The 24,583-nt window shown below is 27.8% G+C and overlaps 1 protein-coding gene and 1 pseudogene across 1 annotated transcript in view; one reads left to right on the top strand and one right to left on the bottom strand.

The window, feature by feature from the left end:
• Positions 1 to 4,309: 4,309 nt before the first annotated feature.
• LOC107169163 (adenylate cyclase type 5-like) overlaps positions 4,310 to 24,583 on the top strand; it is a 207,955-nt gene continuing 187,681 nt past the window's right edge. Inside the window, exon 1 of the mRNA XM_089226365.1 lies at positions 4,310 to 4,913. The gene's annotated coding sequence lies outside the window, so the exon portion shown is untranslated. The remainder of the gene's footprint in view (positions 4,914 to 24,583) is intronic.
• On the bottom strand, positions 11,799 to 13,335 carry LOC149055804 (uncharacterized; annotated as a pseudogene).

Consider the following 24,583-nt stretch of genomic DNA (forward strand, 5'->3'; position numbering starts at 1 on the left):
AATATTCTGCTTTGAAATATGAAATTAAAACTCTATGTTGTCATTCAAAAAAGTAAAAAACTTAAAAAATGATAAGGATAAAAATATTTAAAAATATAATTTTTTTAATAAAAACGTTGGTTTTTTAACAACTTGAAACCATGTAAAAAAATATTTTGAAAAAAGTAAATACTTTTCGAGATAATTAGTGTACCCACTTAAAAGAATCACCATGTATATAACATGTTATTGAGTATTAATTATATTTTAACCAAAAATATTTTCATATTAGTTAAAAAGTTACCCATGAATAATGATGTGGCATCCATAAAAAGTAATAATATTATAATACATATTATATCGACCTACTTACAATAGTAATTAACAATATTTTTAACATAACGTTCGTTTAGGAAGCGGATCATATTACGAACATTTACCAAACACGCGCATGCAAATTCTTCAACCAACCTAGGTTAGGCAGTTAATACGGCAATGTTCAAATTATCTTAGATAGAAATATTCATAAAAAATTTTCTTTTCAAATCTTAGGTTTGATACAAGATTTCTTACAAGTTTGTCAACCTTTATCATAAAATAAATATCCACCAGAAAGTCAAATTACATTTTTATGAGCGTTTAAAATTTAAATTTTCACAATATTGGATGTTCACTAGATTTCTCATTTAGCGATTTTCTTATTATGGTGTAACCCTAAAACAAATGACTGCAGATACTTGAAATTTATACTGAATGTTTATAGAGGAATTTTCTATATTTGATAAGATTTTTAAATTGTTTTGATTAGTTTTGATCTGTTTACTGACATTTTAAATTTTCAACTTGTTTAGTTTTTTTTTTCTATTAATGTCAATCAAATTTTATTGGTTGGGTCAAAAAGCTTCAAAATTTAACATAAGGCTTCCAACATATTATTTCAATAGCAGTTGAAAAATATTAAAAATACATATGCATGATTTTTTTTTATAAGCATTTATAGTTAAATTTTTACTAAATACGTAAAAAATACGGCAATGTTCAACTTATCTTAGGTATAAATTCATAAAACATTTTATTTTTAAATCTAAGATTTGAACATTTAATTCAAGATTCCTTATAAGTTTGTTTACCTTTATCAAAAAAAAAAAAAAAAGTCCTCTGGAAAGTCAAATATTTTAATAAGTATTTATATCTATAATAATATATCCCAAACTGATAAACCGTCTCTGCTCAGAATCGTTTTTCGTATACAAAGATATAATATCATTGGATTCAAATTTAATTCCATCCATTACAGCAACTTGTAAACTTCTGTACAGCACAGTGATATCCAGTTTCCCACTTTTTATTTTTGTTGATTAGTTTGTAAGATACAGCTTCTCTAAGTATTGGTGGTTTTTATTATTTTTCAAAATAATTGTAAAAACCAGGAGGTAGTGATAAATTTTATATCGCTGAATCCAAGGTAACAAAATAAATCCAATGAGTCAATAGTCAATAAGTTAATAAACGATTAAGTAAAACCACCAATACTTTAAGGAGCTGTATTTCACAGACTAATCAACGAAAAATAAAAATGTTAACACGTAAATTCATGAAAAAAAATGGTTTTATTAATTCGTGATATTTTAATTATATTTTACCATTTGAAAATCAAAAGTTGAGAGTGAATTCACCAATACAATATAAGGATGAAAGAGATTAAAATATTATACAGTTTTAAAAAAACATAAGCCTAAAAGTTAAAAAAAAAAATTTAAAAAGTTAATACTTTTCGAGTGCCCACTTAAATGAATCATTTTGTATAGTAGGTATACCAGTTCATGATAGCAGTAATATCAAGTATATTCTTAGGTCTTAGCAGAGAAAATTTATTGTGTCCAGAGCAAGTATCTACATAATATACTTCTCAACTACTGAGAAAACATTTAAACTGTTTTAAGATACTGAGCACTGAGGAGAACATATAATTATATAAACTAAAAAAAACAAACATTTTTGTATAGTTTTCTTGGAAAAAATCTCTCCTGCTTTATGATCGACCTCAAGTTTTAACAATTTTTTTTAGTTACTAGAACACTGCGAACAATGGTCAGTGCTCACTACATAAGGAAACAATTTGCTCAATGTTAAAAATAGGAATGAGTAACTGACATGATAATCAATTAGCAATAATATATAAAATGCCTAATGAACATTTTGAGTGAGAAAGAATACGTTTAATTCTTCAATAAGTTCCGTCACCAAGCCGGGAAAATAATTATAAAACAGAATTTACAATCACCTAGATTATTTTATAATAAGTATCAAAACAAAATTATTTTTTGATTAGATATTTTTAGGAAAGAACTAAATGATAACATACATTATCAAAGTTTGATTGCGGAACAGTTGGTCGCCCCGAAACACTTTATCGGGAAAACAGGAGGATATAGCTAGGTATTCAAAATCAGCACAGCTCCTGAAATATGGACTTATGGCAATTGGCAACTCTAATCTAATGCTCATCTCTCCATTAGTTTTATCTATTCACTAGTTACCGTGGGTGTCGACGTGCAGTTATACGTTTTAGTATTTTACTTTAACTAGCTTGTATTTTAGGTGTTACTATAACAATTTATTACCATTGAATCGTATAATGACTCAAGATGTCTAAGTTTTTAAAGTTTGTCGTGATGCCTAAATAATGGGATTTTGATATGTCCCAGAATTATAATTTATAATAATTGTTATAAATTCGTATTAAACATATTTTGATTTCTAGAAAAGTAATTATTGGATATTGTGGTATCTCCCGTTTTCATCCTGTTTATTTACTTATATTTAACAACGAGATTTCGAGTGTTTAAAAAATTAAATAAATAAAAAAAAGCTGATTTATCTTATACATTTAATATTTAATTATTATTAAAAGTCCTTACTTTTAGTAATAAAATAGTTGTTGTGTTTAAATTGTTATCTTATTAATTATTATTTTCTTATTTATTACAGTCAAGAAAGATTTAAAATTACTACAATGATTTTATAAAATGATAATTTTGAAAAATCTTTTATTGGTGAACACTGAATAATGTGTAATGCTCATTTATTATTTATTTATTTTTTCTTATATCAATGTAATTAAAAGTCAATTTTGTTTAGTACTTTTGTTGAGTACTCTAGTAGGACAAACAAAACATGTGTACATTATTCCCGATTGAAACCTAATGTTTTTTGTTTTTATATTGGAAGCGATTTAAGTGCTTTTGAAATTGAATATTGAAATTAAATTTATAATTATTTAGCACTAAACATAATTCTGCTTTATGATTTCCACGAATTCCCACGTTTTCTTGGGGATTCCAACAATGGTGTTCCTAGGAATAATTCATTCTAATTGCAAAAAATAAGCATAGTTATAGTATAATGTTATATATATACAATTATATATATAAAATTTAAAATTTTTGACAAAGAAAGATTTGAATCTTGTATTATCGAATTTATATAGGTACTAATTACTGTAAAATAAAAAAAAATAATTAAATAATATATTAAATTTGTTTGCCTATGAGAAATGGAACTTTTGGGACATACTTCATAATATTAATTATATCTTTTCAGATAGTAGGTAACAATTATTGTTATTAATTTGTTTGTCTTCAATACCGCCTTCCGTTTAGAATGATATGAATTAATTCGTGCTATAAATAAGCAATAGCAATGTAAAATTTATTAAATTTAAATGTTTTAAAAATATATTATCGTGTACATAAGTATATGTTAAAAATTTCAAATGTCCAAAAGCACAAATTCCAAAGGGATATATTTTATTATAACTATTAAATCATGCATGCTTTAAACGAATAAATGATGTCTATACAATATTATTGGTTGTCCAAGTTATATAAATCCCACCGAAAACGTACGTATAAATTTGCTGATAAACGTGATAAAAAATGATTATAATATTCAGATTTTACAGTTTGGGTTTAAGAGATTTTTGCGATTTTCAAGTAATAGAAATATCATTTATTAATATTAATATTCATATATTATTATAAGGTTAAGTTCGATGTATTCCGTCGGCCTCGAAAAAACTACATAATAACGGAATATAATAGGTAATAATAATGTTATTATAATATTTATTAAAATTACTGTGGCGCAGAGCGTGGTGGCTGCAATACATTATTATTATTATGTACCTACCTACCATACAACTCGCACTGCGTTTCGTCGAGCGCATGACAGGCGGCGCGGCGCGGCGGCGGCGGCATTTCTCTCTTGGCGCGCGCGGACCACCTGTCGCCGACGATTGCTCACCGCCACAACGCGAGACAATATTCGCCCGCGCGACGGTAAGGACAATCGTCGTCGCGCGTCGCCGTCGAGTCTCTCTCCGAGCGCGTAAAAGAGTGTACTTGCGACCGCGTGTGTGTGTGCGCGCGTGTGTATTCACGTCGTGTGCTGCCGCCGCCGCCGATAACTGATCAACTTTGTCGGTAGTCGTCGAATTCGAGGCACGTAACGAGCGAAATAAATAGATTGATATCATATAAGTTACACGCGCGCCAGCCAGCGCCTCTCTTCTTTATTATATTACATTTTATTATTATGTATTGTTAATAAGATAACATTATTGTAATATAGATACTATAGTATAATGTTTTAGGCGAATCGTTTGTCTTTCGGTGGTTTTCAATTTTATTATTATTATAAGGTGTACCTATATAGTGTATTATAATATTCGTTTGTACCGCGTGATTCGTGTTTTTTTTTTTTTTTATCGAATTAAATTTTTATTATTAATATAATAATATTATTATCATCATCGTTCACCTTCGTCACCGCCGCCGCCGCCGCCACCACTGCAGCTCGCCACTGCCGTTCGCTCCCACTCCGCCGCAGATAGATTCACGTGAGACGCACTTACCGCCGCCACTGTTGCACAGGTAAGCCGTTCACTTTTCGTTTGGTTTGGTATTTTTTAATTTAATTTTTTTTTTTGTGTTCATTCATACATCGTCCTTAAACCCGAACGTCGGCCATCCGCTACGGCAGGCGTACACGTGTGCAAATCTACGCATGTAATTAATCGTACGTGAACCTACACTAGTTTATTCGTTTTATTCGAGACTTGTTGGTTTCGTTTTTTTCATCCTCGACCACGATGCGTTTTGACAAATGTTTTAGCTCATACCTGCCTATACAGTTATGTATGTACCTATTATGTGTTGCGTATTGCAGAAATCCAGTGCATCTCCTTATGCACATATATACTTACTATAGAATGCTATTTTATTATAATATTATGTTTTATACATAATCATACAAAATTATTCTATTGATTATTCACGATGATAGTTTGGCTTGTAAATAAAATATAATTGTTTTATATTTATGAGTGGGTTAAAATTAAAAATCAGTAAAAGCCGAATACTTACCTGTTAAAAAGTTTGATTTCATTGCATTTCTGATAAATGTATTAATTATCACATTATTTCCATTCATATATGTATCAATGTATCTGCTATGTACAATATTAAATTAATTTTCTTTTCAAGTATTTTGTATTCAGGTACGCTTGAAAAAGGTTTTTAATGTAAATTTAAATGAAATTTTAAAACATATTTTTTATGTATCGAGGTGAACAAATTTTTGTTGTAAAAAACATAAAAATTTTCATTTTGTTGACTAAAACTGTTTCTTTTGAAAATAAAACGTCTACAAATTTACTTTTAAGTTGTAATCGTTAAGATTTACATCAAAAACGGTTGCTTTTGCAGCCATAAGTCATAAGTAATCACAATGTATTTTTAGCTCTTTGATGTTTCCCTTTGATTATTCCTTCTTCCTAAGTAGGTCTTGATATTTAAGCTAATTTAAAGCAAAATGTTGAGTTAATTACCCAATAAATACACTAAAGTATGTACAAGCTATTTAAAATACTATTTTAGTTTATAATAAAAAATACAATAAACACAAATAAATTTTTTTATTTATTATTTTTGAAATGCTGTTATACTTTACCTTACATTAAAGTTTTGTTGTTAATCAATATTTTAATAGGCAAATTAGGCCACTATTGTATGGTTGATTGTTTTAATAGTTAAAATAATTTGTAAAGATTAATTGTAGCTTAACATGTTAATGTCTTAATAATATGTTATATATATGAAATTAAACTTAAGTATAATTACTAAATTAAATTACATTGTTCTGTGTTTAGAATTCGATAAATTAATTTTTTTTAAATTTCGTTTTAACAATGATCATGATTAGATATAATATTAATATAATATAGTATATTATGTTGTAGTTTAACTGTCTAAGGGAGCAATGATTTAAATGATGGTTAATTTTGAAGATAACAAAATTGTGTATCTAGGTAGGTTTATTTATATTTGTTTTAAATTTTTTGACTGGAGGAATTGAAATGTATGAACTATACTACCGAATAAATAATGTATAAGTTATTGTTTCTTACCACACAATATACTTCTGTTGAATCATATGTTTTTTTTTCTAAATTTTAAATTTCATTTATTAACCAATAGTCAAAAACAAAAGTTTTGTATAATATAGTTACACTCATAAATTACCAGGTTGGTATACTCACTAAAGCTTATGGCTGTGTTTTTGGAGTTCAAAATAAAAATAACACTAATATATTCATACATAAAGATACATACAATACTATAGGTAGGTATACCTACTAACATTAACTTGGCAATTAATATAGATATTACATATACTAGTAGATATAATATTATTTCATTATAAGATCATTGAATTGGTTTATTAAGTTAGATATTCTGGTAGTTTAACAAGTAAAAATTAATTTATATTATTTTCAATTTTTAAATTGAAGTTTTACGGACGTTACTAGAATTAATGAAATGATAAACATGCTATTTGATTATAGAATATTATAATTGTATTGTATATGCAGTATTATATACCTATAGTTCAAAAACTCTATACACCAATAAAATAAATTCAATAACAATTGATAATTAACATTTTTTATTTAGCTTTTAGGTTAACTATTTACACACATTTAATCTAGCTATGAAGTAACTTATAATATAATTATTATTATAATTATAATTATTTTATCTATTCATTGTGTCGAATGTTATAATATACAAAATCACGTGTATTTCTGCAATATGGTTAATCTGAAAATGATATGATACAGTTCAAGAATTGAGGAAAGATGAAGCATAATTACTTATCTAGTAATCGAGTAATTTATTGTACCGAGTTGTATTGGCTTATATTATTTTTAAGATTTCGTTAAATTGATAATATCGTAGTTCATATTCAGCTGCCTACTAAAATTATTTCACAAGGTTATAAGATTTATATTTTATTTAGTAAAAGAAAAGGAAAAAGGTTAGGGAGTTATAAACACCACAAATAATGAAAATACAACAACAAATATTGATTAATAATTATGAAGATTGTTTAAACCGTTACTTTTTTTGTCAGTTGATACTTGAACATAATACCTATACATATTTATTTTCAGTCGTTTTATTATTTCAAGGTTCGTATTAAATATTTCAACGAGATATATTAATCAAATTAAGATAATCTTAGAAAACAAATTAGTTTAACTGAATTTAAGATAGTAAAATTGACGAACTGTGTTTGTAGTTAGTATTTAAAAGCGATGAATTACATTTTTGTTGTTTACATTCATATTTTAATCATTTCAACTTTTTATCTACCTATTACAGTATTATATAGCCTCATTGAAAAAAAGTTCACATAAATTTATTACACTTACCAAATTGTGAAGCTAGCTGACTTAACCCAATTAGTTGATAAGTAGCATTTACAAGAGATAGTAATTTTAAAGCAGGTTAAGTAAAATACTAGTGGAGATACCAGAGTTGAATTAGTTAAGTACTCTAGTAAAATAAACTCATATATTTTTGTGTCATACAATGGTATTATATATTATTCTTTTCGTTCACGCTTGCTAATTCTTATTTTTAGAAAAATAACGTAAAACGTGAGAACAAATTTAATTACCCAGGTATTTCGTTATTTTCAATAATTAACATAATGCGTATAATAGATATAGGTATAGGTAAAGTTATCACTATATTACTATTTTATAAGAATAGATCAAAAAATATTCTTACTTGAGATATATTGCCTATGCAATTTTTCTTCTTGCTATAGTGTTGAGTTAAGTGTGTAAAAAAACACTGTATTTCATAGTAAGTAAATATATATATAAGATGTCATGGACTCCACACAAACTAAATAAAATAAAAAATAAAAATAGACAGTTTTCATTATTTTTTAAATTTATTTATATTGTGTTTACCTAATAATATATGTCTATATAATGAAATTGACTTACTATTCTATATTTATGATACATGTTGATGAATACACATATCACATCAATAAATTATCTTTTTATTACGAATTTTGAATAAATTTATTTTCGTATTTGATTCTAGTCTAAAATTGAAGTAGGTAATATCAAGAAAATGGTTTACCGTTTTATTTACATAATAAATTATATATATATATATATTATAATTTATTTATATATATATAAATAAAATACAGAGTTGTGGTGTTATTTAGATTTTATTAGAAGTATACCATACATGAAGTACCAACTAATTTATTATTCAATAACTTATTAGTGGTAATGATTAATAAAGTAGAATTTAAGCGTTTATTTACGATCAACAATTTATGTTCTAGATTGACCAGAGTTTATTTTAAAATTAAGTACAGATATAGGCATTTCTGATAGAAATTGCATTTACTTATAAGTTATAGTTAACTACTTTTGGCTGACTTTTCCCTATTCATGTTAAAATATAGTAAGTCAATCAATTTATAGTAGCTTAATTCACTAACATATTGACTTCTAAGTGTTAACCATCAAGTCATTGTTATCGAGACTTACAAATAACTGAAAATATTTAAAAAATAACTTTATTTTATTTATGTCACAATTTCTTAATGTTCAACATTAACTTCGTAATAAAACATAGTACTAGGTACCTGCATATAGTTCACACTGATAATTTCGTATCCAAAATCTAAAAATATAAATTTGGAGGAATCTCAGGAACATATTATTTCATCTGATTCAGTATTACAACTAATTTTCTAAGCATAAACAAATATCACGTAGACTGGTACATTGCACTTATTCAGTTGCATATCAGCTAGGGATATGGCCTGGAGTGAAAACTTAAGTTCACTTTTAATTTTACCTAATGAATAATTGGATAACATAATTAACTAGTGAAAAATAAAAATTTGATTAAAAAATATTAAAATATATCTATATTTTAATATTGCATTACTTTGTAGAGAACTTATTTTTTGTAACTTAAATCAACATATAAAACATATATATCGAGACACGCTTTTTCCAAGAATGTTCGTAAAGTGTCATTCTTTTTAACATTTTCAATTTATTTTTTTGTCACTCAGACTAATGAGAAAATATTTTAGAATACATATGTAAAGTGGGTCATATGAACCCATTTTTTTTTCTGAAAAAGATTGAATCTATAAATGCAACCAAAATCTACAATTTACTAATACTGCCTATATTATTATATTAAGTAAATAGATGATGTCTCTTATGTAATAAATATTTTTTAAATAAACCACAGTTAATGTATGTCCAATATTATATACTTTGAATACATAGGTAGACATTATAATAATTAAATCATGTTCTTAATTAGGTAATTTTCATAATTTAGAATTTTCCCACATATATCATGTATATTACTTAATTTTTACGTTTGGTATTTAGTATTAGAGTGTTAATTATTATGTTTAAAGCACAAAATAATATATTTATAACAATTTTGATATATATACAAAGTTAAAGTATTAACAATAATTTTGTATAGAAATTGTTTTATTTCATTGATACATTTTTCAAATAATATTTTAACCAAATTAATTCGAATTTTTTGGAAGATCGACGGTATATTCACACAGTTAAATGTATTGTGCAAATTATAATATATACATGGTATTATTTTATCTGTATATAAAGTTATTTTATATTACGTATACTATGGCTTCTAAAGTTCTAAACCAGATGACAACGCTCGCAAAATCGTCTAGATTATGTCAACCTACTTTGATGTTTTAAATAATTTAAATAACTTGTAATTAAAAAAAACATAACTATTGAATTTTTTTGGGTTCTAAGATAATTATAATTATAAAACACTGAATTGTATTTTATTAAAAACTTTTTTTTATTAATACGTTAGTGAAGATTTATTTATTATTTATCATACTTAGTATAGGGCATAGAAAAATTTTTTTCAGTACTTTTAGTATGTTTTAAATTTTAAATTGCTTAAGTCTTAATTATTATACAGGGCGATTCTTTTATCAAACAACACTTATATGGTGTTTGTTTGTAAATACCACCTAACGTACACCTATAACATACACCTATAACACTCAAACACCACCCAAAACCACCCAACTTTGGGAGGCTTTATCTTGTAAACGGATTAACGAAAAATGAAAATCTAAACGTGAAAATTCATTGAAAAAAATAGCCTTTTTAGTTTACGAAATTTTAAGTATAGGTTGTCATTTAAAAATAAAAAGTTAATAATGGTTTACCTGATAAATATAAGGGTGAAAATATTTAAAAAATATATAGTTCTATAACAAGATGGATCTACAAATTTGAAAAAAGTCAATAGTTTTTGAAATAATGAGTGTTATTTGATAAAAGAATCACCCTGTATAATCTGTGTGACTGCTTGAGCTGTAAAAGTACCTATGGAACATTACCTAGTTAATAATATGTTAGTAAAAATAAATTCAACTTTTGTTGTTAGTTACATGTTTATTACAGTTTCATATAAAGTAAACTATATAAATATTATAAAACACATTTTTCATTTTATGTACCTACTGTACAGTGTATCCTTGTCTATCATTGAGCATATACTGAGCTTTGAGAAACATAAAAAATACAGTTAAACTTATAACCCACTAAATTACGGAAATCTCCTTAAAACGGAGAATAATAAATGTTCCTTATATTTCAATCTTATAACGAAAACTCTTTTATAGCAGAAAAATTAGTTGGTCTCAAACAATTCTGTTATAAAGAGGTTTTAATTATATAATAACTAGCTGTCCCGACACGGCGTTGCCCGCGTATTAGTTTGTTTTTTGGCATTTTCGTAGGCCGTGTATAGTGTTATTACTTATTACTTATTAGTTATTATGTACCTATGAGAAGATAATTTTTTTTTATTTGTAGTTTATTAGTGGTTTTGGAGATCATAGCGTATAGTAAACTATTGAGAATGTCAAATTAATATTCATATAATGTCATTAATAATAATTAATAACCCTCGGGATTAAGGATAGAACATAGTCTGCAATGAATGAGTAAATTACAAAGTTCTTTATTGATAACATAAACAAATATATTTTTATAAATTATATAAATTTTAAACTATTTTAGATTCTGAACGAAGTGATGAATATATTGATTTTACAATGATGTAGGTATGTTTTTTTTTGTAAGTTTGTGGGAATGTCGTATACTGGTATATATATGACTGAGAGATGAATGGAGCACTGTGAAAGATGACGGCCCATAAAAATAACAAAACACCAAATATTAATTTTTTTGAATTCATTGTATTTTTTATATCTTAACTAATAAATTTAAAATTACATCTCTATCATAAATTATATGAATTAAAAAAAAATATTGTCAGTCTCTTAGTGCGATGGAGTGTACGATATTTTTAGTACATCCACCTTTAGCCAACACAAACAATCTGGATGGTTTACCCACGCGAGAACATGCCACGTATAATTGTCCGTGTGAAAAACACGGTGTGCCCAGATCTAAGTAGAATGATAGAGTTATCAACTTCGATGGTGTCGGCGTTGCACAGAATAGCGTCTCGCAAGTGAATGTATTCCTCCGCACGCAGCTTTTGTTGATTATATCGTAAATATCGTAGTCGTTCGCTCTTTATCTTCACGTACATGTCGACCATGAATTGTTGGCAAAGCTCGCGACACCGTAGAATGACGTTGTCCTGACCGCGTCTAATCATCATACGAGACGCATAATAAGCTTTCGAGCTAACGTTCTTGATTGTTTCGTCTCCTGTAATAATATATTCATAAATATTAATTTAAATTAAGTAATGATGTTCACAATGAATGAAGTACCTGTTACGGGATCCCGTTGTTTAATATTTATGCAATATCCGTCTTGTCCCTTCCAGAACATTAGCGGATATTGGAGAGCGTCGTATCATACGACTCGTATGAACGGTCTGTATCGGCATTCGGCAATGAACTCAATATTGTTATTTCTTCTTCCAATCAAGATTTCTCGTGTAGCTGTACGGTCGCCAACCATGATTCCAGCAACGTCGTCAACTACAGGTGCGTTGAATCTACGAATGTGCTCTCCAGCTGGTGTTTTATCAGGATTGATGACAATTGCGTGATTGTCACATTGTAATTTGTGCATGTGTGATTTGAATAATTTCAACAATTCATTGTGCTCATTCAATAAAGCGTCCAGATCACCGACGATGCGTCTGGCAAAAGGTGAATTAAGGTTATTGTAACTACAACGTGCATCTACACGATTGGCAAGTGCGCTTTCGGAGTCCTCACCGCCCATAAAGTAAATTTGTAAAAATGTATGTGGTTCGTTTGGCATTGGTAGCAATGAGCCCACTCTATGATAAACTTGGCCTTTGATATTGAATGTTGAATTAAATTGTTGACCATTTGCAGCATTATTTTTAACTATTTCTGTTGCTCCGAACGATGTCATTTGGAAACATGAATTGAATGTTCGACTTCAGGAACAGGTTAGAATCTGGATCCGTACCGATAAGTAAACCGTTCAATGGTTCAGGTGGTGTTTCAATTTCCGGTAGTTGCACTTTTCCTGACGCGCAACACATACCGGCTGGCTCATTTTTGAACTTCAGCGCATTACAATGCGGACATTCCTTGTCCATAGCACTAATCTCTACTTTCGAATGAGCGTAATATTGAATATCGGGCCCATTCTCGAATGCTAGACGAAGGAATGGATTGGATGTAAAATGCTCTATGTACTTGTTGGCGTTGTCGGTCATTTGCTCTGCGTGTGTCAACTACGAATTGACGTGCTTCTAATCGTCTTATTTAATTTTGTTCAGGTTGTGCTTCACTCAATCGCACCATGTTCACACGTACATTTTCATTGTTCGGTTGGATTTGTACGTCTCTTCTTTGTGCTCTTCTATCTCGCATGCTTGTACTTTTGGTCGTTCGACGGGCCAAATCAGACCCCTTGCAAGACGCTGGCATTGTACAAAATACACAAATCGATACAATTAAAGTTCATATTAAACTAAATTAATTAATTTATATTTATATCTATGGAAATACGTCAGATGACAGCGGCGACAACGGTGGTCGATCGGTCAGTGTGGCCATTGATTAAATATATGAAACAGCGATTAAATATAAAAAATAAAAATAATAATAATAATAATAATTTAATATGTTTGGTAGCCAACGGCAAAGTTGTCATAGGTTAAAAAAATCCCTGTATGAGCCACCCTTTAAAATAAAAATAGGGTTGTGAAAAATAGTTTACATCACTCTCTGAGACCTACTTAATATACACAACAAATTTCATCAAAATCGGTCCAGCCGTTTCGGAGGAGTTTGGTAACAAACATTGTGACACGAGATTTTTATATATTAGATTTAGGGTCAAATGGGGTAATTGTAAATCGGGGCATTTGTAAATAATAATCATAAGAAATTAACCAATCATTTTTAATGTATTTCATATTAATAACATGAAGGTATGAACGTCAAAGTATAATATTTGGGGCTAATGTAAATTTGTGTGTATTGGGTCTATCAAAACGTTAAATAAAAGGTAATACAGGTTGTTTACATATGCCCCAGATCCAGATTCTATTTCACTCTTATAACGTGAAATCGTTGTTTACATTTACCCCAAATAAATGGGGCAAATGTAAATGAATGGGGCATATGTAAATTTTTTTTTTTTTCTTAAGTGATTTAATATTCTGGTCTTGTGTAGGAGATTTTATAAGCCTAGGATATGTTTATGAATGGTTTTGATGAGAAAGAAAATGTATTGTTAATTATAATTTAGAAAATAAAAAAAATATTAAAAAGTAACAATATTTATTTACAATTACCCCATTTGACCCTAAACAGTCAACTAATTATATAACGTTTGGGAATTTATATTATCTAAGTGTCTTAGGTATATAGCTACTAAGAGTGCTGTAATATTCATTTCGAGGATGTTTTGAATTGATAAAAATAAAAAATACGGGGAAAAATTATATTTAAAATTTTCAAACATGTAAAAGACTATAAGATAAGTGTGAATCAAATTTATTTTAATTTTTAACAATTATTTGGTTATTTATAAATAATTTTTAAAATGTCAGTTTCACTTAAAAATATTTTTACGCAACACTGCAACAGACTTAATTATAGTTACAGTTGAACCATAGTTTTAAAATTCAAAAATAAATATTTTAATTTCAAATAAAAATATTTAAGTAGCTTAATATTAAGGTTTTCAATATGTATTATACTATTATGTGTGTATAATAGTTTAAAGCTTAGTAATGAATCGCATATTTTAAATACTTCAATTTTGCTGTGGGAATTCATATTTTGTAGGTAAATTTTACGATAGTAATAAGGATATAGTTTCATGCAAACTGAGTAAATATTAACTCATTAAATATTAGACTTTTACTTTTTAGTAGTGTAGTTAATTGATAAATTATATTTTATTTTATTTACATGGGTAAAATACTATGTGACATTAGAAATGTGTTGATATGGATATAATACAACTATATTTAGTTAACAGATATTGTAAATTGTTGTTGTAGATCTATCAATTTTTTAAATTTATTCATTAGTAACTTATACTTTTTTTTAATTATCGTCATTATGATTAAATTTAAGTCAGTACCGATATATTATATTTAACGTAATTAAAATATCAGCACCACTGTCACTACCCTTATAATCAATCAATAAGTAATTATTAATATGAAAATGACAAGTACGCAATTGATATAATTTTATCGTAATATTATTTTTTTTCCTTTAGTTATCTTTGTGACATTATTATTTATTAAAATTAATTGGAATTATTTTTTTATGTCATCCTTGTCTAAAATTAAATCAAAAGAGTCGGTTGGAACAAAACATTTGTAAAGTAAAAAAATCCTTCAAGTTTGAATAAGGATATGAATGAATAATTTTAGTATTATTATGAATATTATTGATTAATAATATATTATTAATACTAAATAGGGTTATTAATACTATTAATGAAAGTTTAATGGCATTTTGAAAAAGGAAAATAATTTTAATAAATAATGATGATTTAAATAAAATATCAAGATTATATAATTATATATTATTATTATTAGAATAAACAATTTCAATAATGTATACTAGTTTAATATAAAAAGAAACATCGCCGGAACGTGTATTTTAATCAGAACAATACACTCTCATAATCCATATCTAAAAATATGCGTGATAATATTTAATTTTTCGTGTTTCAATATTCTAGTTTTAATTTGACCTATTATGTCCAAACACTCCAAACAATTATTCAAAAATATCAAAATGGAATATAGCAGTATTATTTTATTATAATTATTCACTGTTACAGTTTATAGTGACTATCGTATTATTATACACTTGAAAAACGTAATTATTGCTCGAAAATGTATTTTCATTTTAAGCTACTATTTGCTTCATCGAAAACATGTCCTAACGGCACTGTTCGTCATACTTCATACTACCAGTTTGAAAAGAGTAAAATGTAATGTATACGTTACCGGAAAAGATGACAATTCAGGAATTGTCGGTATATCCTAGTCATTGTTGACAATGGCTGGAAATGTTAAGCAATGTTATAAATCCGCATCGAAACAAATATTAGGACCGCTTTATCGGTGATCAATCTGATTATGGAACATGCGGCTATCCATACTATTAGTATAATATGTATATTATGGTAAACCCGGTTATATGTTATCGTTTTTATTGCTTATAAGTTATAAGTTATAATAAAATTGACAAATGAAAAATTATTGTTCTATAAGCTGGTATCATAATGGACACATCCCGCAAGTAACTGCACAGTACTGTTTGAAATAGTGAATAGCAATGTGTAATAATAGTGTGTTTAATATAATCTGTTTAAAAATCGATTTAAATGAAATGCGCATAAATTTGACAACGCAATTCTATTTTTAATTGAATCTAAACGAAACGACACCAATTTTTTTTTTGAATAATGATGAATTTTGTGAACGAATTGAAGAAATAAAACAATCTAAAATTACGCTATCTACGAAAATGTTCAAAAGATTAAAAGAATGTTCGTAAGTACGTTTGCCTTGTAAGAATAAAGATTTAGATTAATTAATTAGGTATTTTTAATATTATCATCAATGCCTTCATTTATTAGAAATTGCCATCAATGATTAGTTATTGATGTTAATTTCTTACTAAATCAGGCATTATCGTTATAGACTAGCCATTGATAACACTGACTAAATGTCAACTTTTCCGGTAACATAATATATATACAATAATGACATGATGCAAATATTACCTATGAATTTTGAGGTGAAAAATAAACAGTGAGCGTCGTGAGAGAATGGTGTACAAATCCCTACTGTCCACGTACTAGAGCCAGCTGTGCAATTCTGGAGGCTGTAGTGCTAATTTCGTATAACGCGTTCTCGATAATATCCCTCTCCTTCCCCTAAAACAGCTGCAGTTTGTACCGTTTTTGTTCTATTTATGACCTGCGTAATATGCTATATTAATATAGGTATTGTATAGCGCAGACCCGTGCTCAAAGGGAGGAGGTTGGGGGTTCAACCCCCCACCCAACCGTGACCGAAAAAATGGTGTTATTCATTTTTGATCTATTACCTATAGGTATTACCTATATAATATTTTATAATCTTATTTGTAATAAAGCATAACTTTTAATATATTCACTTACAAAATTAATAATACATATAAATATGTTATAATACTATTTGCTAATTAGTAATTATTGATGTATCTATTTTATAATTTTTTTTTCAAAACACCCCCTCTTCCCATTATTCAATCCTGCGTCGTATCGGGGATAAAATACCGAGTGGACTGGGTTTTCCGGGACAACGTGAAAACATGATTTATCGTGAGCCCGTAGTTTACGAGGATAGATGAAAAGCAGTCGGTCGACGGCTAGTAGTACAAAATTCGCACTCATTCCCTCTCATCGCTAAAAAAAACATAGTCGTTATTAAAGTTACCTACGTAAAACGTAATTGTTACAACAATATGATACACATTTATTTTCTCTAACACCACTCAACTAGTATCTTGATGATTTGGTAAGATTCGGCGAAAACATTTGCTGACAACTACAATACCAAGACTAAGCACATGCTGGTTAACATTACTCATTAGACCAATAATAGATGTTTTTCTCCGCTCGAAAAGTGGAAAAAGTTTCATAAAATATAATTATGTTATACGGCTCTACTTAGCAAAACGCTTAATCAATGCCAGAGATAAAAGAAAACAACCCACAGACCCCTATTGTTCGTTGCACGTTATTGTTATATCCATCACTGTGAAAATAATAATACAATTACTCGTATAATCGAAAACGAAATTTATTTTTTCCTTGTTGAACATTTGTGAGCTTCGTTCATAACTTGTTGCTGGAATTATACACTATTTTAATTTTAACATATTTAACTGCAATTGATTGTTTATATAGGTATGTTGGCGCATTAAATGGAGTTATTTCATAAAATACCTAAGTACCTACTTGGTCCATACTCTATTACAAATGAAAGCGATAAAAAATGTTATACACAATTTAATATGGTATTTAATAATAATAATGTATTTTTCATCATGATTTAATTTCATACTATTGATCATCAAATGTCGTATATACGATGAGATTGCGTCGACTTGTATAGTTTCTTTACCGAATATTCTTACAAACAATTTTAAAAATTTTATATTAATTGAAAGTAGTGGAACCCAGAGTAGTAATAGTTTTACACTTGTCGTAGTTTGGTTATATATAAAGGTTTTTTAATGTACCTACTTACATGTATCAAATTTCGTAAAATAGTGTATTTTGCAATTCAAAATGCCTCCTGGATTAACTTTGTATTGATAAATAATAATTTAAATAAATTTACTCATTTTTCAAAACAATACAAATGTCAAAAAGTACGCATTGCAATACTTTAATATCACACATGTCCACTTTCACCTTTCCAAAAAACCTACCACGCAGAGTAACGCGTAAATGGTGTTAGAGACCTATTAAATTAGTAAAGGAGGTGTTACCATTGGGCTTCTTCCTCATCACGATATTCATGTTACTTTATTTTTTTTTTTTATCTAATTTGCTTATTTTAATTATTGTGTACAGATTGCAAATTGTTTTTCTGAATTAAAAAAAAAAATGTCAAAAATGTAATTTAAGTGGTTTTAAATTATATTTCAAAATGTTTAAAAATAAACGATTTATAAAAGTGAGTAGTGACCCGTACTAATATTATCTACCTACTCGTACTAATATTTAATATTATATTATTAGATATAGAATCAAAAACTATTAATTGTTTATTACATTATTATGTTTCATAACGGTTTCCACGTATATTGTTTGGTAGATCTGATACCCATTTTGTAATTGTATATTGTTAATAAATCTAATAGGTAATCATTATTATTTTTTATTGGTTAAGCATCAACTACATAGATTATTAGCTTCAACAAAAGTATTATATTTTTATATTATTTTATATTATTGAACAATTCAATTTTTTTAAATATTTATTTTACTATACTATAGCATGTTAATAATTTGTACATCAAGTACCTAATAATAATGTTTGTTTTGTACCTACTTTAATTAAGTAATTATATAAATGATTTATATAAAAACTCACCATCTGCAGTAATTGTATGAAACATCTAGTTATTCTATGGCCTATATATTTTCTGGATAAAGTATGTATTATTTTATTTTTATTATGTAAATACTTTAACAATTCAATTTCGACATTTTTTTTGTTTACTTCCCAATATTGCCACGAGATCCGTTTTTGGATTTTGCATCGAAATAATTTCAATGAGATCTCGTTCTGGGTCTCAATAATCAGTATCTTCTCGTTAAAATTATAGTTTTTCCACTTGCAGTATAGGTGTGTAGAGCTTGAAAATATAGAATTTTTACATTCTTCTATACCATTGAAAATATCTCGTGACATTCCAGAAGTTTGTTTTTGAATCTCATATGGCACTAAATTTTAATAATTTACACCGTTATTTAAACGATAGTATTATTTGTTTAATAATCAATATATTAATAAATTATAAATATATATGAGCATAATATAACAAATAGAATATAGCAAATATATTAGAACCTCTAACCTTTTAAGAATTTTGCTCCTTTAAATTGAAGAAATTAAGATTTTGAACATTCATGTATAACAACGAAACAATTTTCATGAAGTAAATTATTATTACGTTTTACCTAAAGACAGAAACCTCTTAGTAAAAAAATAATTAAAATATATTTCATTCAATATTTTTTTTTTACGATTTCCAAAATTGTTTTAATGTTATTTGTCAATTTATATTTACTTAAATGGACCGATGTTGTAAAGGTTGTATTGTTAATAAGAAATAAGATATTGAAAATAATTTAAGAGGACGCCACACCCGCATGTGTTGTCTCCGTCTTACAAACGTATAACATAACAAAATTTATAATATAATTTTCAAAATTTCACAACGCGTAGATAAGAACTTTATCTGTATCATAGCGTCGTTATTTTTTTGATAACATAAATATAATTAAAGTTATAAGCTTAAGAAAATACATTTATTTTTTTATTTTTTCATTAAATTATTTAAAATTATTGGTTTGTGCTATCAAAAAAATAACAACACACACAGATAAAGTTTTTACCTATGCGTTGTGAAATTTTGAAAATTCTATTATAAATATTGAGAGAGAATAGTTGTCCCGCGCTAAACAGATTTTGCTATGTTACGCACTTGTAAGACGGAGACAACACATGCGGGCGTCCTCTTAATAACCTGTTATAAACTATAAAGTTGATTTAATGGTTCAACGAAAACCCACTCAATAAAAAGTTTTGGCTATTTTTATGCTCGGTACTCGTAATATAATATATAATATACATTTATTTTTTAGTATTGTAAACATCGCTCAAATTCGATATTCGAAAAAGACGTTATGTGCTCGTATCGTGTTTCACAAAATGTAGTATAGGTATATAGGTAGTTTATTTTAATGGGTTAACTTTTATCAACTATATAAACACAGTTTCGATGTAAAAAATATTATTTTCTATTAGATTATCGTGCCTATTATCTTTACTCAATTTCCGGTGTTGACAGGCAATTATTGAATTTTTAATAGGTAGTTGTTATATTAGAAAATATTGAATAAATTATTTTAAATTACACATTATATATTTATTTTGTATGAGTTAATTTTGAGTTATACAGTAAAATAATAATTCTAATTATTAAAAATTTATTTGGGAACATTATAATACATATTTTACCTACATATTAAAGTGGGATCTCAATTGTATATTTATTTTAAACCAAATTCTCCATTTATTCGACGTACATCTTTTGCAAATAAGAGCAACTATTATTTATATGGTTATTCAAATAATAACGGATGAACCATATAGTACACATTTTACAACTATATTTAATAGAACGTAGTAAAATTACATATGTGTATACTGTATACTGTATATAGTGTATATATTATAAAATTTAACTTGGTGAGTGGCAGCTTAAATTACAAGTTGTTTAAGTCTGAATCTTTGATAAAAGTAACCCTGAAGTATTGCAAAAATAACTTTGTCTTGTGAGATTGAAGCGGGTTTGGTTATGTTATTATTTAATAACATTTTTCAAAATTGTATTCATAAAAGTTCTTATATTATTCTTTGGCTATTGTTGCTATTGGTTGAAGTATGCCTAAAGTATATGGCATATAAATATTTCTATTTAGATTTACTTTAATATAGGCGCTATATGTATATTATACGTAATACCCTGTAGTACATGCAATATTGTCTTGTTGTTCTAAATAATACTGAAACTTTTTCGTTTCTATTCAATGTATCTCAATATTGATCAATCAATTTTAATAACGTTTTTTATTTAGAAAAACTTTTATAAGTAGGTATAACATTTGAAAAAAAAAACATTGCCTATACGTATCAAAAGTTACAGATAGCAACAAATTTTGAATTTTAATATTTTACATCTTGTAATCATGTCATTTACTAATCATTTGTTAACGTTATAAAAAAAATAATTGTTTGAAAATTCACATATTGAAATTCTTATTGGCCAAGTTGCCGAGGGTTATTTCTTTAATAAAAAAAAATCTTATTGGCTTAATTGATTTTAATAATTTTAACACGAAACTGATGAAACTACACTTAGTGCAGAGTGCAGAAGTCCTCAATCTGGATTACGTGTGAAATCAGTGCAAATGTGATGAAAAATTCAGGAGAACGCATTACGGTTATTGTTATTTTTATGGTTGGGTGATGCAGTTAGTGTGTTCAAATACTAAATATTTTTCAATTTGAATTCATAGAATTTTGTATGATTGCAGGAAATTTGATATGAGCTATAATTTTCAATACATTTCTGAGTGCTATTGACGTTATTAGATGAGCAAAATAACTTGCCATGATGTATTGGTGTTTAAAATTAAAATTTGGTTGGAATGGTGTATAAGGGTATTGAATGAGTCAAACCTATAATTACATCGATCTTCGTTTACAAGTATTTCTCTTGGATAACCTAGGTTACGATTAAGTATTCTCTTAACAGGAAAGAATAATTAGCGCGTTCATTGTGTCGTTTTGGTGACTCGTTATTTCCAAGGACTTCGTATCGTTTCATTTTTAAAATCCCGTTTGCGCTTAATATAATATATTATATGTATCAAAATATAAAAATAACACGAAGCACGTGAAAATGCGTGATGTGCATTGTAATAATATGCACATAATAAATAATAATATAGTTTGGTATTGATAGTATCGTTCTCCATCGGACGACTCACCACCATTATATTATATACTACCACATATTATTATCATTAAAAAATTGCCGTCCCGCGTAAACCAAACACGATTCAACGTTTCGAAGTCAGGTTTCTGGCAGTCCTCCAGATGGATCTTAGGTTTTCTCGTGATCCGAAACCATCATGATTCATGACAAGCATTTATCAGGTTCAATTTTCAAGGGTGGAGAGGGTTAAAATATTTTTAATACATAAACTAAAAATACGTATATTATTATAATTTTAGTGCCATAAATATATACCTATTTTTTATATATCTACTGAATTTTGCAGGAGGAGGGTTGAACCGAAAACTCTCGCTATACATGGGCTCGATGCATGATATAATTATTACAATATATTTTATTCATATAAGTACGTATAACAATATTATTATTATCGAATGTCTGAAATCCATCACCGCTCTTAATAGGTTTTATAATTGGTTTTTCGAGAAATGTTTCAGCGCAGAACGCAGAGGGCCGTGTAAAACATGTTCTCATATACATATTAAATTTCTTAAGCCCCGTAAACGCTTATAAAATAATATATTGGGTTGCGATTAACGGACAGTCTTTGAGATAGATTCGACGTACACGAGGTTTAGCAATAATGTTACGAGCACATTTGAATTTAGATCCACGCCTTTGCCTTCGTATTCGATTACTTGTTAATGCTCTGTAGTCGAAACGACCGTTAGTGCTTGACCCGTGCTCACAAAAAAAAACTCGCACAACAAACGCGTCTTCATGATAATATTCCTGTCGTGTTATATCGATTTCGGTCGTTGTTTTTGGTTCGGTCGTGCGTGATGATAAGCGGTCTCGAACAAGACGTCGACCGAAACGAATCCAAAGGGATGCTTTTATTTTCAGTGGCACGCAAAAGAGGCTGTGGATTAACCAGTCGAAGCTGGTATTATATTATATTTTATGGTGTATAGAGGTTCTTAAACTGTGGATCATTGGTACGCAGAAGATTACGTCATGGTGCAGGTATAAAAAATAAATACATTTTTTATGATGATTATTATTGATGTTTAAATATATGCGGTATGGGTGCAATTAGAGGGGTACTTGAGGGATGTTAATATGTTATCCTCTCTATAATCAGAAAAATTCCCCCTATTATTGTTTGTAATATCCCAGTTATTTAGCTAAATCCTATGCTAAAATTATTTAATTATATCTTTGACTCCCTCTCCGCCAAATTCGCAATAAATTTGTGCCTTAATGTATAAATGATACTCGCTCAATAATAAATCAGCTATCAAATAGTTAAAAATAAGGACGAATATAAATTGAAAACAGATGAAACCATTGTGATGGGTACATTAAAAATGGTTAAAATAATTTCTGGTTTTTAATTTGGAATGGTTTTGGTCTAATTTTTTAGATGACTTTGACTAATACGTGATAATCATATAAGTGATTCGTGAGTAAAGAGTTCCTGGTAAGTATAATATGCATTGAACAATGTCCACTATACTGCCAGCTCTTGATGGATGCAACAATATCACATTTTACGGTACCTACCATAATATAGTTGTTGTTCTGATCCCGAAATAGTCATTGGATTATGAACCACGAGCAACAAAGCGCCCCCAATTATCGTGGGATGTACCTTTACTCAACCTACGTATACAGGCTGTAAAATATTTCATCGTTTTAATGGTTTATACAATTATACATAGTCAGATTTTGTTTTGTGTCTTGGTTTAACCTTCAATTGATAACGCTCGGGCATGGCATACCCAAACAACTATATTTGGTCACTACCTACTACAATAATAAATTGTATTATCAATGCTATATATATATATATATATTATATATATATCAAAAATCGCTTATGACGTGTACAACTGAAATGTAAAATAAAATTAAGGTATTAAGCGGATGTTACACGAAATGTAAAACGTAGATTAGCAGACTATTCCTGTCTAGCCCTCTGTTCTGTACACACAATTACAAATATTTAATATTAACTGGGTAATTTTTTTTCGGAATGATTATGTGCAACAATTAAAAACACAAGGACACCAATGTTCTCTCATACATAATTATGCACAAATTTGGTGGTTTCGTTAGAACTGCATTTGAGTGCTAGTTTTCCACGATAAATGATTTTTATATAAATGTAATATAAACGTGCGTGTGTTTTCTTAATACCAGAACAGCACAAAAGTTAAAGTTATTTTTAAGTAGTTCGAATAAAAAATAATACAAAAAACACCTTAGTTTTAGTAAAAATCATATTTTCACTTTGACAAAAATTTTAACGATATTTGTAGAAGAGTAAATAGTTTTTAATAGTAGTTGTATACAACGTAGATTTGATGTTCATACTTTTGACTCTACG

This window comes from Diuraphis noxia, unplaced genomic scaffold, assembly GCF_037042655.1.
Source record: "Diuraphis noxia isolate RWA-SAM2 unplaced genomic scaffold, SU_Dnox_SAM2 contig0004, whole genome shotgun sequence".
Taxonomy (NCBI): Eukaryota; Metazoa; Arthropoda; class Insecta; order Hemiptera; family Aphididae; genus Diuraphis; species Diuraphis noxia.